Source organism: Canis lupus, chromosome X (genome assembly GCF_048164855.1).
Source record: "Canis lupus baileyi chromosome X, mCanLup2.hap1, whole genome shotgun sequence".
Lineage (NCBI taxonomy): Eukaryota > Metazoa > Chordata > Mammalia > Carnivora > Canidae > Canis > Canis lupus.
In genome coordinates this window covers 109,372,824-109,386,499 of record NC_132876.1, presented here as the reverse complement: position 1 = coordinate 109,386,499, position 13,676 = coordinate 109,372,824, and the positions used below count along the sequence as shown (strand labels likewise).

At 44.3% G+C, this 13,676-nt stretch overlaps 1 protein-coding gene across 11 annotated transcripts in view; it reads right to left on the bottom strand.

The window, feature by feature from the left end:
- Positions 1–13,676, bottom strand: part of SH3KBP1 (SH3 domain containing kinase binding protein 1) — a 339,164-nt gene that overhangs the window by 249,010 nt on the left and 76,478 nt on the right. The gene's annotated exons all lie outside the window — the stretch shown is intronic.

Here is a 13,676-nt window from a genome sequence, read left to right as displayed (position 1 = left end):
CAGCCCAGACCTCCTGAATCCGAATCTGCATTTTAACAAGATGTCCCCTCACACTCCCCCCCCCCATGCCCCCCCCTCCTCCCTGCAACAGGGCACTGTTAGAGCTTGAGAAGTCTGGGCTACACCACCATCTGGCTTCAGAATCTCCTAGGTAGTGTTTTTGTTTCGCCTTCACAAAAGGGAGAAGAAGCAGTGGGAGGTCACCGTCAGAATTCACATTCCAAAATTTTTCAGGATCTAACTGATGAACAACAGGGTCGAATCCTGCTCCCTCTCTCCCCGCCCTCCCAGAAACTCTTGAGTAGTCAGATTAAATGTAAAGGGAGTCAAAGGCTAGACACAGCCTGTTTTTTCAATTAAAGCAAAGCATTTTTCCACTTGTGGGGGCAGAATCAACACTTGAGTTCCTGCGCATGTTTAAAGCTACCAGCCACATTCGACTCCTATATGTCAAAGCAGCAGAGTCTACAAAGTCTGTGATATTAAAGTGCTTTACACGGAACCAAAGCATTACAGGATACATAATTCTTGGAACTAATACGAACTACTAATTGCACCTATTCTTAAAAATCAATATACTTGACGAAACTTTTCAAAAATGTATATACTTATTTCCCTTCTTCAAGTACCATCATAAGGCATTCATTGGAGGTGGGAGTTCCAACTGAACATGGCTGCATATTAAAAAAAACAAAAACAAAAAAAAAAACCTCAGGGCGCCTGGGTGGCTCAGTCAGTTAAGCCTCCAACTCTTGATTTTGGCTCAGGTTATGATCTTAGGGTTGTAAGATTGAGCACCGCATCAGGGTCCATGCTCAGCGGGGAGTCCGGGGAGTCTGCTTGAGATTCTCTCCCTCTCCCTCTGCTCCTCCCCCTGCACACACACTCTCTCTCTCAATAAATAAATAAATAAAATCTTTTTAAAAAAACTCACAGAAGGGCAGCCCTAGTGGCTCAGCAGTTTAGCACCGCCTTCGGCCCAGGGCATAATCTTGGAGACCCGGGATTGAGTCCCACATCAGGCTCCCTGCATGAAGCCTGCTCCTCCCTCTGCCTGTGTGTCTGCCTCTGTGTGTGTGTGTGTGTGTGTGTGTGTGTGTGTGTCTCATGAATAAATAAATAAAATCTTTTTAAAAAATAAATAAAAATAAAAACTCACAGAAGCCTAACATCCAGCTCAGCGAAGATTCCCAGCAGGTTCTTAGAATCTGACAGATCTGGGTACCCTCTTCATGCTAATTATGGTTTAGTTTGTTGTTGCTGTTTTAATATAGCCAAGGCCATCCAGATATCCTGTAACCTAGTACGAGTAGGAGTGAGCACTTGGAAAGCTGGAGTTAAGCCACCTAGAGGCTCAAATCCAGGTCTGGCACTGACTAGCTGTGCTCCTCTCGGCAAGTTACTTAACTTCTCTGGTCTGTGGGAAGTGTATAGAGGTTTGTTTTTCTCACCCAGCTTATCATACCACATGAATGGTACAGAAAATAGAACTATGCACACAGTAGGTGCTCAATTATTATGACTACTCAGAGAAAATTCCACCCAGGTTACATTTCCTTTAATGAATGCTTCATTACTGAACACCAGCAACCTTTTCATGTGTCAAGAGAGGTGCTCGTGGGAAAGTTCTTTCCTTTCCTCTAATGGCAAAAAACAGAAACCAATGGATATAATCATCCTCTTCATCCAATGTAAAGCTCTACCTCTCCAAATATGTGCTTTTTAAGGTTTATTTTTAATTTTTTTGAGAGAGAAAGAGGGTGTACCTGAGTGGGGGGTGGGGAGGCAGAGGGAGAGGGAGAGAGAGAATCTTAAGCAGGCTCCATACCCAGCACAGAGCCCAACTTGGGGCTCAATCTCACAACCTTGAGATCACAACCTGAGCCGAAATCAAGAGTTGGAAGCTCAACCAACTGAGCCTCCCAGGCGCCCCTTAAGGTTTATTTTTATGACTTACTTATTCTCAAACAATAAGCATTATAGAAAAAATAAAAAGCATTTGAGCAGGTGAAAGATGAAGGGATTATGGAGGAAAGGAGAGAAAATTAGTGGAAGTATCAGTGAGGGTGACAGAGCATGAGAGACTCCTAACTCTGGGAAACGAACAAGGGGTGGTGGAGGGAAGGTGGGCAGGGGGATAGGGTGACTGGGTGACGGGCACTGAGGGGGCACTTGACAAGATGAGCACTGGGTGTTACACTATATGTTGGCAAATCGAACTCCAATAAAAAAATATACAAAAACAAAAAATAAATAAAACAGTAGACTGATATCAGTTATAGTAACTAAGTCATAGAGACCACAAATGCTGATTTCCGGAATGTTCTCAGTAGACAAGTGCCAGACAATATTGCCTTCACAGTATTCATATTTTTTTAAGATTTCACATATTTATTCATGGGAGACACAGAGACAGAGAGGCAGAGACACAGGCAGAGGGAGAAGCAGGCTCCATGCAGGGAGCCCAATGTGGGACTCGACCCTGGGACCCAGGATCATGCCCTGGGCTGAAGGCAGGTGCTAAACCACTGAGCCCCTCAGGCGTCCCCACAGTATTCATATTATGTAATTATATATGTAGTAGTAAGACAGCAGAGGAAACTGGGATATTAAACTATTTAAACTACCCATTTTCATCAGTTTTGAAGCACTCATACCAAACGAACAAATGATAGATGGTGCACCATGTCCTTATTAAGTCCAATTCCCCAGGCAGTTTCACCAGTCAACTGACTTAACAGAAGAATTAAACAACTGTATTCACTTTGCTTTCATGAGTCTCTATTACCCCTCTCTTCAGTTCTTACAATCCAATCACACAAAGTCAGGCTACTGGGGTTTAGATACCAAGGCTGGCCTTTAAGGAATTTGCAATCTTCATCTCCAAGCCTCAGTTTTTCCATCTGTAATATAGGAATAATCACTACCCGGGGGTTGGGGGTGGGGGTGAGGATTAACGGAATTAATGCACATTCTCTGCAATTATGAAGAGGAATAAATAGTACACTTTTACTGGATAAATAATGAGGCTTTGACTCACAACAGCAAATTCAAGTTCCTTTTCACTCTGTGCCAGGTCCTGAAGTGGTTATAAGAAAGGTATTATAGACTCTCCTGGTCCCCCAAAATGAGGAGAAAGAAGAGTAATTTCTGTATGTGTTTAAAGAAAGAGAGAAAGAATGTGAGCAGGAGAGAACCCACCCACAACTTCCTCCCTAGGTTAGCCTTGGCAGTGACACAGCTGCAGGGGTTGCTCTCATCAGCAACATTGTCATAACACTGCTACCTTCCAGAGCATTAATATTATACTGAGGGGATGCAAGCTTGTTCATGCCTCAGGGCCTTTGCACTTGCTCTCCTCCACTTAGATGGCTCTCAGTAATGGCAGGAGCCTCCTAATCATTCAGGTGTGAGCTACAATTTCACCTCCCCCAAGAGGCCTTTTCTGATGACTCTGGCTGAAAACAGCCCACACACTCCAACAGTCAGCCACTCTATCCTTTTCCCCTCCTCTTTTTCTTCGTTGCATATTTCACTAGCTGTAATTTTTTTTTTTTTTGCTTGTCTGCAGTTATACTCTCTCTCCTCTGTTAGAACGTATGCTAAGAGCACAGACCTTGTTAAGACCATTCTTAAAATGGCCCCTGGCACATAAAGGGTACCCAGTGGGATAAGATAGGTAATGTACATGTATATATAGTTTGATAGTTCCAACAGCTGTGTCATATCTGTGGCAGGTTTCTTCTTTAAGATTTTATTTATTTGGGCAGCCCAGGTGGCTCAGTGGTTCAGCGCCGCCTTCAGCCCAGGGTGTGATCCTGGAGACCTGGGATCAAGTCCCACCTCAGTCTCCCTGCATGGAGCCTGCTTCTCCCTCTGCCTGTCTCTGCCTCTCTCTCTCTCTCTCTGTGTGTGTGTGTGTGTGTCTCATGAACAAATAAATAAAATCTTTAAAAATAAAGATTTTATTTATTTGACAGAGAGAGAGAGAGAGAGAGAGAGAGAGAGCGCGTGTGCACAAGCAGGGTGAGCAGCAGGCAGAGGGAGAGGGAGAAGCTGGCTCCTTGTTGATCAGGGAGCCCAATGTGGGGCTTGATCCCAGGACCCTGGGATCATGACCTAAGCCAAAGGCAGATGCTTAACTGACTGAGCCACCCAAGCGCCCCTCTGTGTCAGGTTCTGATGACTGTTTTGTCTCTTCAGAATGCTTTTTCTTGCCTTTTGGCATGTCTTTCCCTTCTTGGTTGAAAGCCAGACATTTTGTATAGAGCAGGAGATACTGAGGTAAATGAGACCTTCAGGTAGAGGTTTAGTTGGGCCATGTTGAGGTTTGCTGTTCCTATAGACACGAGAAACTTTAAATTCTTCTAGGGATTGTTTCTGCCCCCTCTCCTGGCTTTGGGGCTTCCCTCTGTGCTGCTACCCAGAGTCTGTCTCTTGCAGTTCTCCCTGCTGTAATCCACTGTTGTTATTCCTGGAGGCTGGTTAGCATGCTCTGGCAGGGTGGGGAGGGTTGTGAATCCTCTAAGCCTCCATCTTTGGAGCGCAAAGCAGGTTTGTGTCTGGCAGTTGGCCTCCACAAGTGCTTCTGCCCCTCGACCAGGAACCCAGCTCCCCCATCCTCACCCCCAGCTGCACTGGGAACCCTCCAACATTCTCAGCCTACAGCCTTGGGGCCCTTTCCCTAAGATTAAGACTTTTCTTAGGTGAGGTGGGGGGGCTAGGCTGGATGGAACTCTTCCCCCAGCTGCAATGCTATTTCACCAGTGCCCTCAGACCCCATCCTTCCCGCTGCAGAATAAGCCTTTTGTTCCTTAAGGGAGAAAAGTCTGATCTGAGTGGATTTCTCAGTGGCCCCTAAGCCAGCACCTCCAGCTTGCACCAGGTGTTTTCTTCAGATTTTCCCCAGTCCTTCCTGTGAGACCCAGGCAGGATTCCTACAGGAAAAGGCTGTGAAAGCACAGGACACTTTCCTAGTCCTCTGCTGCCCCTGGGAGCATCACACTCTCAAGCTAGCCCACAACCAGCCTCCAGCCATTTGTCAAAATTTTAGTTTGATCTTTCTACCTACTTCTGCGGTGTCTGGTGGCTTCTGCCTCCGGTAAGCAAATGCTCAGGCCTCATGTCTCAGAAAATCCCTCTCTCCAGATTTTTAAATGGCTGTTTGCTCTGCAAACTCAGTTCTCTGTCAATTTCCAATCTGTCCAGATTTTTTCTTGTAAGCGTGGGAGGCACATCTTTGCAGCTCTCTACATCTCTGAGCTGAAACTGGAAGTCTATTTATTGATTTTTAAAGAATCAGAAGTATGACAAAATGGTAACATTTGATAAAATAGGTGGTAGGTAGGCAGATGTTGATATTCCCATGCTCTTCTATATTTTAATAGTTCAGTAACCTTTCAAAATATAAAATCAACCATGGTGGAAAATAGTACTATAATATAAATAGGCTGACATATGTATACAGCCCTTGATTCTTTTTTTTTTCAGCCCTTGATTCTTGTTCAATAATTTAGAGATCACCTGATTTGTTAAAAACCACCAGTATTTTGGGCAACACTTCAGAAACTGTTTTAAAAATATACAAATCACCCCAGTACACCATTAAATTTCAGTGTTGAAGAAGTGACAGAAGAAACTAAAGTAGAAGAGAACAATCTACTTGTACATGTTTATAAATCAAAGTATATGATGATGTTACACATTAATTGATTTACTGTCCGTCCTTTAAGCTGATATCCAACCATTATTATTAATATTAATGGAAATTTGAAGTCACCGATGCACACACCAGTGCACCAGAGATCATTCAGCAAGTGTCAGATCCCAGGCTGCAACACGTCATGCAACACCTAATAACCTAAGTTTTTAAATCTTCAGACTGCCACTCCTCTTACTCACATTCCTAATTTAATATAATCAGTAATCATATGCAAATGAAAGCAGCAACAGCTTGCTGAGATCCATCTCATGGAAAGAACTTTCCCTTTTTACTTAAATAATTCACTATCTTAGATAATAGCAAATAAATTCTCTGCTATGGAAAAAATGAACCATTAATGACTCCAAAACTTCAGATTAATCTTAAGGATTGTATATTAAATTCAATTAAACCAGATGAATATTTAACATGTTCCTTCTCTGTACTTAAGACCATTCTAACCCCTCTGAGGAAAAAAATGGGCAGGCATGACTAACCTACCAGTCTTTGCCATCACGACAGACATAGCAATGGGTTACAGGGCTGAGAGGAACTTGAGTGAGCACGCAGTCTGGGAATGGCAAATGCATGCCACAGGCCAAGACTAGCCCTACAGCAAGTTTCATTAACAGAAGAGAGTGACTTTTGATTCTTTCTATCCTTTAATACTCATATGTACATTTCTGTTAAGCGGAAAAGAGGATATAGTTTTTAGTAAAGTGAATGAATTGCCATTTGGCTTTCATTATAACAAATGAAGACAGGCCTTAGTTTGTAATGGGACCAAAATGGGATGACCTCACCAATAATGAACCTGCAGTTTTAATTACCCTGTGTGGCTCTGTGAGATGCACCCCAAGTAGAACTGCAATCAGGGTCACCAGTTAGCTAAATAACACACTCCTCCTGCCTCAGAACTAGTGCTTATCAACTGTGCTATGTTGTCACAAGGGCAATCAGCCACCTCCCTGCATTGCACCATGCCTGAAATTAGATTTCATATCCAGCTCCAGGGCTGGGGGGCTGTGTTCAGCTTCAAGTTGGCAGAATCCTAGACTTGACTGTCATCTTAAAATATCTGTTAATGGAAACCATTCAAACTCAAGTTTTTAAATAAAAGCAAGAGTAAAATTGAATAGAAAATATCAGAGGCTAAAAAAGAAATAAGGTGTATGGATTTTTTTAAAGACTTATTTATTTAAGAGAGAGAGAGAGAGAGCATGCACACAGTGGGGGGCAAAGGGAGAGGGAGTGAGAGTCTTAAGCAGACTCCATGCTAAGTAGGGAGCCCGACACGGGTCTCAACTGTATGACCCTTGAAACCAAGAGTAGGATGCTTAACCAACTACACTGCCTAGGCGCCCCAAGGTGTATGGATTTTTTCACCACCACTGACAGAAGCAGCGCTCACTGTAATTACATGGATTATGTGTACCAGAGAGATCATCTGTCATGTGATATTTTGAACCAAATAACAGAGCAGACCATGAAAAAAATATCAATAAACACAAAGAAGGGATTTCTCAATATTTGAAACCACATGAACCTGACATGCTCCATATTCAAATATGTATCCAAGTTCATGTCATGTGCCACCAGAGCCCAACGTCATAATTACTCATTTAACACAGAATAGCTGAAACTACTTTCATATGGCAGATGTATTTTTTTAATAGGCTGGCAATTATTGCAGTTTCAAGATTTGGAGAGAAAAAGGTTGTGCACACACTCATGATTTTGCAGCTGAGAGAAACAGTTAAAGATTGAACTGTGAATATAAGCCAAGCTGTTAAACAGCAGCTACAGAATGACAGCAATAAACCTGATTTCTTTTCCATCTGTGCCCCTGAAGGCCCCACTGTTACAGTGTGACTACAGTTTTAGCAGTTTTAACTTGATAACACTTGCAGGTTTAAACAGTTCTGATGTATCTTTTGCCCATAATCTGTCAACCTATTCATTTGGACATCGTTTCTTTACCCGTTTCTTTACCATGAATCGTATGCGGTCAGAAAGCAAGCCCCGAGTGACCAAAGGCTTGGGCATCTGGCATCACACTGCAGACGAGATACTGTGGAAACATGCACAGCCTTGCTAAGAATATATTCACGTTTTAACACTTAAGTCAATGCCAATTATGGTTTATTATAATCATGACTAAAATACACATCTATAGTAAATATTTTAAAGGCAATTTTAATCTATTTTTTCTTCCACGATGTGCAAAAACAGCCCCTTTTTGGTTTTAAGCTGGTCCCTGCTCTACTGGTACTAGCTATCTCGGATCTTGACCACGGCTTCATTTTACAGCCAGGAAAATTACATCCCTGAGAGCTTTGACACAGCCGCCGATGAGCTGTGCTGCTTCCTTAGAAGAGAAAGGGTCAGTGTAAGAGGACACAGCAACCGGGGGGTCCCCACGTGGCCCCGGAACTGAGCAGGGCCCGAGTGTTACCCAAGGCCTTTGACGAGAGCTGGGTTCCCATGACTCCTTGCTCTGGGCCTCCATCTGGGACCACCTGCCTCAAGAAAGCCTGGGCAGGATGTGGTTTGCCTTGGACAGCCTCTCCACTTGCAAACGAGGCAAGCCCACTGTGTTTTTCACCCAGACTCCTAGACACAGGGTATCAACTTTGTTGGTTTTCTTTTTTTTTTTTTTTTTTTTTTCAACTTTGTTGGTTTTCTTGAGAAAAACCTGGTGGTCCCAGAGGAAGTATGACAATAAATGAAACACTCTTTCCTTCATGACAAGCAAAACAGGCAGCAAAGAGCTAAAATGGGCTGACCTCATGCACCTCATTCCACAAATAGCTAAGTGTGTGTGTGTGTGTATGGCTTTTGTGTTCATGTGTGTTGTGACCACACATTAAAGACATTCACATTTTTACCTTCATTCTCCCTCAAAGTCCCTCAAGATCTCAAGATCTCTTGTCTAATCATCCTCAGTGGCAGACAGATGGTGAGATTTACCCCTGAGCTGTGGGGGATGGGGGAGGGAATACATTATTTCAAATCCCCTTGTGAGTTAAGATAGTGCGGTGAATCAAAATGTCTCCTGGGCAGGCCTTGGAGGTGGCCCACGTGTCCCTTCAGGACAGAACTGGTGCCTTCAGGCCCTGCCCCAGCTTGCTTTCCAGCCCAGGTGACACTCCTCCTGGGCAGCTCTGGCCAGGCACTGCGGGGGTGGGGGTGGGGGTTGCTAGGGCTGCCCATGCCAGGCTCCTCTGCCAGGCAGTGTTTGCTCAGAAGCTCCTTGTCGGCTTGGCTGGGACTATAGCCTGAGGCTCCCTTCTGCCCCCCTCCCCGCCCTTTCATCTCCCAAGGGTGTTATCTCCCCTCCACAAATACACCTTCTGCACTCCTACCTCCATCTCATCTCCTGCTGCCCACAGCACCCAACTGACAAACACCATACCTCCATATTTTCCAGTCTCTCAGAATGACTCAATATTTAACGTTAATAGTTAATATTTGAGGACTGATTAATATGCATCAAACACGACTCTGAGTTGCCGTACACTCACTATCTCATGCATTCTCCCTAGTACACTAGCCAAGAGGGATACTACTGTTACTATCCATGCTTCGTAAGAGGGAAAATAGATACCCAGGGGGATTAAATAACTTCCCAGGGGCTCGGAGCTAATAAACTGAGACTCACATGTCTAGGATCATGGGGCACTACTACTCCTGGTCAAAGCCCCATCAAGTCCCGGAAAGCAGAGCCTGGATCTGCAGCGATTGCCCTGTACTCCACACACCTCAATAAAGTTGGGCTGAGTGCAAGTGACTTGACCAGGTTCACAGCTCACAGCAGAAGGACTGAAATTCCTTTAGAAAGACAAGGGCACAGCAGGATTTCTTGCAGCACACAGTGTACACATCATGAGGAAGGGGGAAAATCCACCTTTCAACATTACCAAGCTACAGATGTGTTTGCATATATTTCTCTACCTTCACCCTAAAAAAGAAATCTAGTGATACCTTAAGTGAAAATATGATTTCAAAAATGTCATCAAGTAAAAGTTGAATGGATGAGTCGAAAATCTAAAGTTTAACTATCATGCAACTTGATCACCTAGAAAAACTTTTATTCCAAAATTACCATTTTTATTTCAAATGACTACCATTTATTCCACCTCATATTCCTTTTTTAAGTTTTTATTTAAATTCCAGCTAGTTAACATACAGGGCAATGTTAGTCTCAGGTGTGCATTACAGTGATTCAGCACTTCCAGACATCAGCCGGTACTCATCACGACCAAGTGCCCTCCTTCAGTCCCATCACCTGTTTCAACCACCCCCCACCCACCTCCCCTCTGGTGACCTTCAGTTCATTCTCTAGGGTTAAGAGTCCATTTCATATTCTTCAATAAACTTAGGAAGATGGCACACGTTCCTTAAGGCTTCCTGGAATAAAGAAGATTTCATGCAATGCATCAAATTTACTCTGTGATAAAAACTTGGAATGTTCTGCTTCCTGGTTTTGGAGACATTAACCTTTTTTACATGTCAGAATGTATCAGCCTGAAGAATGTGTACATTCGGCGGGCATATGAATGGGATTTTTTTTAATCCTAATTCTTACAATGTGGTTCAAGAGCTCCAATAATACTGATCAGATAAAAAAAAAACAGATATTCTGTACTTAAATGCAAGAACATAATAGAAGAATTCTATTTCTCAGTTAAGAATAGTAGCAATTTTCATTTATATGCTCATACTTGGACTAATTCTGGAAAGGGAAAAAAGCCTCTCCTAAGAGCTCCCCTTATACCAAGTATTCATCATTATTAGTAATAATAATGTGTAGCTGGACTCTGTGTACATTATTACTTATTCATCTTTCTGTTCTCAGAGCTTCCCAGTATCTGGCACACGATAAAATAAATCTAGCTCTTACAAAGACTCCACCAGGATATTAGTATTGTCTCCTTTCACAGATGAAGAGCTGCTTCAGGGAGGGGAGGAAACTTCTGAGGCTGCACAGCTGGTGTGCCATGAGCAGGGATCACTCCCCTCCCAAAGCACCTTCTCCCCTTGCCTTTCAGAACATTCACTTGCTGGCTATTTTCCTCCCCTTTTGACCATTCCGTCAGTCTCTAAGCTGGAGAGCCCAGGGCTCTTCTCTCCTCTGGCCACACTCCCTCCCCAAATGATCTCATCTCACCTGGGCTTTGAAACACTCCCAAATTCCCATATGTAGCCAGGACCTGGCACCTGAACTGCAGACCCACATCCTTAACAAGCTTCCCAGTACTCAGCACAAAAACTTTAGGGTTATCCCTCCTTCCTCTCTCTCCCATACATCCAGTCTGGTAGGCAAATTCTAGTGGTGCTACCTTCAGAAATATCCAGAATCTTACCACTTCTCCCAGAGCTCCCACTACCAGCCCTCTGGTCTCCCCTGGATTCCTGCACTGGCCTCTGACCTGTGCTCTCTGCATCCACCCTTGCCCCTAGTGGGTCTGTCCTCCACAGGACAGCCAGAAGGAACCAGTTACAGCATCCCCAGTCACATCAACTCCACTGCCTGGAGCTCCCCTGATTACTTCCCATCTCACCCAGAGTCCCAAGTCTTAACAATAGCCTTACCTGATCTGAAACCCTGTGACCTCTAAGCCTATGTCCTGACTCTCTCACCTAGCTCTCTCCCCTCCAGCACACTGGTCTCTGGTCTTCTCCAACACACCAGGGACTTTGCCTCCTCAGGGCCTTTGCACATGCTGTTGCCTCTGCCTGAAAGCTCTTTCCCCGGATCCCCCCAAAGGGCTCTCTTCCTCACTGCCTCAAGTCTTAACTTAAAGGTCACCTTTTCAGTGAGGCCTCTGCTGGCCTCCCTATCATCAATTGCAATCTAGCCCCCAACATTCATATCCCCTTCCCCTGCTTTTTTCTCCCTCCAACATACTATAACTTATTTATTATGTTTATGGCTTACTGTCTGTCTTCTGCCCTAGGATGTAAGTGCCATGAGAGCAGGGATTTTTGTCCGATGTATTCACCCGCATATTCCCTAGTGCTTAGAACATAGTAACACTCCATGAGCATTTGATAGATGAGTAAGTGAAGCTCAGAGAGCTTAATTAACTCCCCTCAAAGTCGTAGAGCTCAGCTCAGACTCCAAAACCAGTGCTCTGAGTCACCAGTTTGTGATCAAATAAAGATGCTTGATCAGTACACACTCAGATAGCTACAGATCTGATAAAAATTCAAACCAAATTACATAGAGATCAATTCCCCTAGCTCATTGGGTACTTTCATTAATCTCATATTCACTTGGAAGACAAGAGGAATTTAAAAAAACAACGGAGAAAAAGTAATACACGCCTGGGAGCCACTTCAATCTCAAGAAGCTGAAGGATGAATGCACCTTAATCCCCAAGGAAAAGTAAACAAGTCAGATCAAAACATTTTTCAACTTTAAGTAATTTTTTTCAAGTCTTAGAAACAAAGACACAAAAATCCCCACTATTAGCATTTTAGCATTTTTCTCCCTATACACAAGACATGGTAGTTTATAGATTATACGGCACATACAATTCCCAAGCCTGCTTTTTCCTCTCAGAGCACACATATTTCTGTATCACCGCATACATTGTGAGAACCCCACATTCTAAGGCTATGTAGTAACTTGTCAGCAGGTAACGAAGTTGAAGCTGGGAAAGAGAAACAACACAAACATCCACCGAACATGGAAGCCTGTGACCACCATTTAGCGTGCCATCTTCCAATCGACTGCCAGCCTCACCACCAGACCTGCGCCAGGTGCATTTCCTAGAGGCCAGAGGAACTAGTTCCTTTAGAAATGCTCAGGCCATGCTGCTTCTGGAAGTCAGACCCTCAGGCTGTGGTCTATTAAAGCGGCCACTACCACCACCATCCCAAGAGTAAGGGCCAAGTACCCAATGGTGTCAATAATCACAAGCCCAGAGAAACAAGCAACAAAGATAGGCACTCATTCAACAAACATGGAAAAGCACTGCTGTGCGCCAGGCACGGAAGACACAATGCTGCACAGAGGCCATGGGGCGTTAGTCCACTAGGGAAGAGAGCCATTTGTCAAATAGCCACAAAAACAGATTTAAAATTCCAAGAGTGACAAGTGCTACCGAGGACAGAAATATGGCATTACAAAGGCCTGTAGAAAATGGGCATGTGTAAGAGTCAGGAGGACGAGGAAGGTTCCCCTGGGAAAGCATAAACTGACCTCTGGGGCTGGGAAGGCAGTAGGGAGTGCGGGGGTATAAAGTAGGATTTGAGCCTAAAAAGAAAGATGGGTGGGTCACAGCACACAAGACCTTGCAGGGCTGACCACATTCAAGAGTTTAGTCTTAAGAACAAAGGAAGGCCAAAGAAGAATTTTAAGAGTATCTGGAGTGGAGTACATGGGGAGGGGGAATGATCAGATTCACACTTTAAGACCATCAGTGTGGCCCTCAGTGGGAGGCACAAGCAAAAGGGGCATCAGAGCAGATGGGGAGAAAAGTTTGCCCCAGGACATGGGGCCCAGGGTGGGTCCTACATCCAGCCCTTTCATCAACACTGTCTCTGAGGCCCCCTACCTCCCCTCACTTGCCCCCCCACCCCCGCTTCTCCCCTCCTCCACCCCTCCTCACTCCTCCTATTCTACTTCTTTCATCGGCTAGGCCAGTCTGCAGGCCCACCAAAGACAAGGCCAAACAATTATGCTTCGCTGTACCTATGCAGGGGGCAGAGCTTCCCTAAATCACAGCCATGGCCATTATGACAGGATGGCAAAATCTGACCACCCGGAGAGATGACTGGAACACCTGGGATGGACTGGAGATGGTGGTATATGGGAAAGCACTTACAAATAAGTGACAAACATCGTGCAATGAGTCCCAGGAACCCTTCACCCAGCTTCCTCCAGGGATGGTATTCCATATGACTAGAGTATAATATCAAAACAAAGAAACGGACATTGGTTTACTTCTGTTAACTATACTACAGA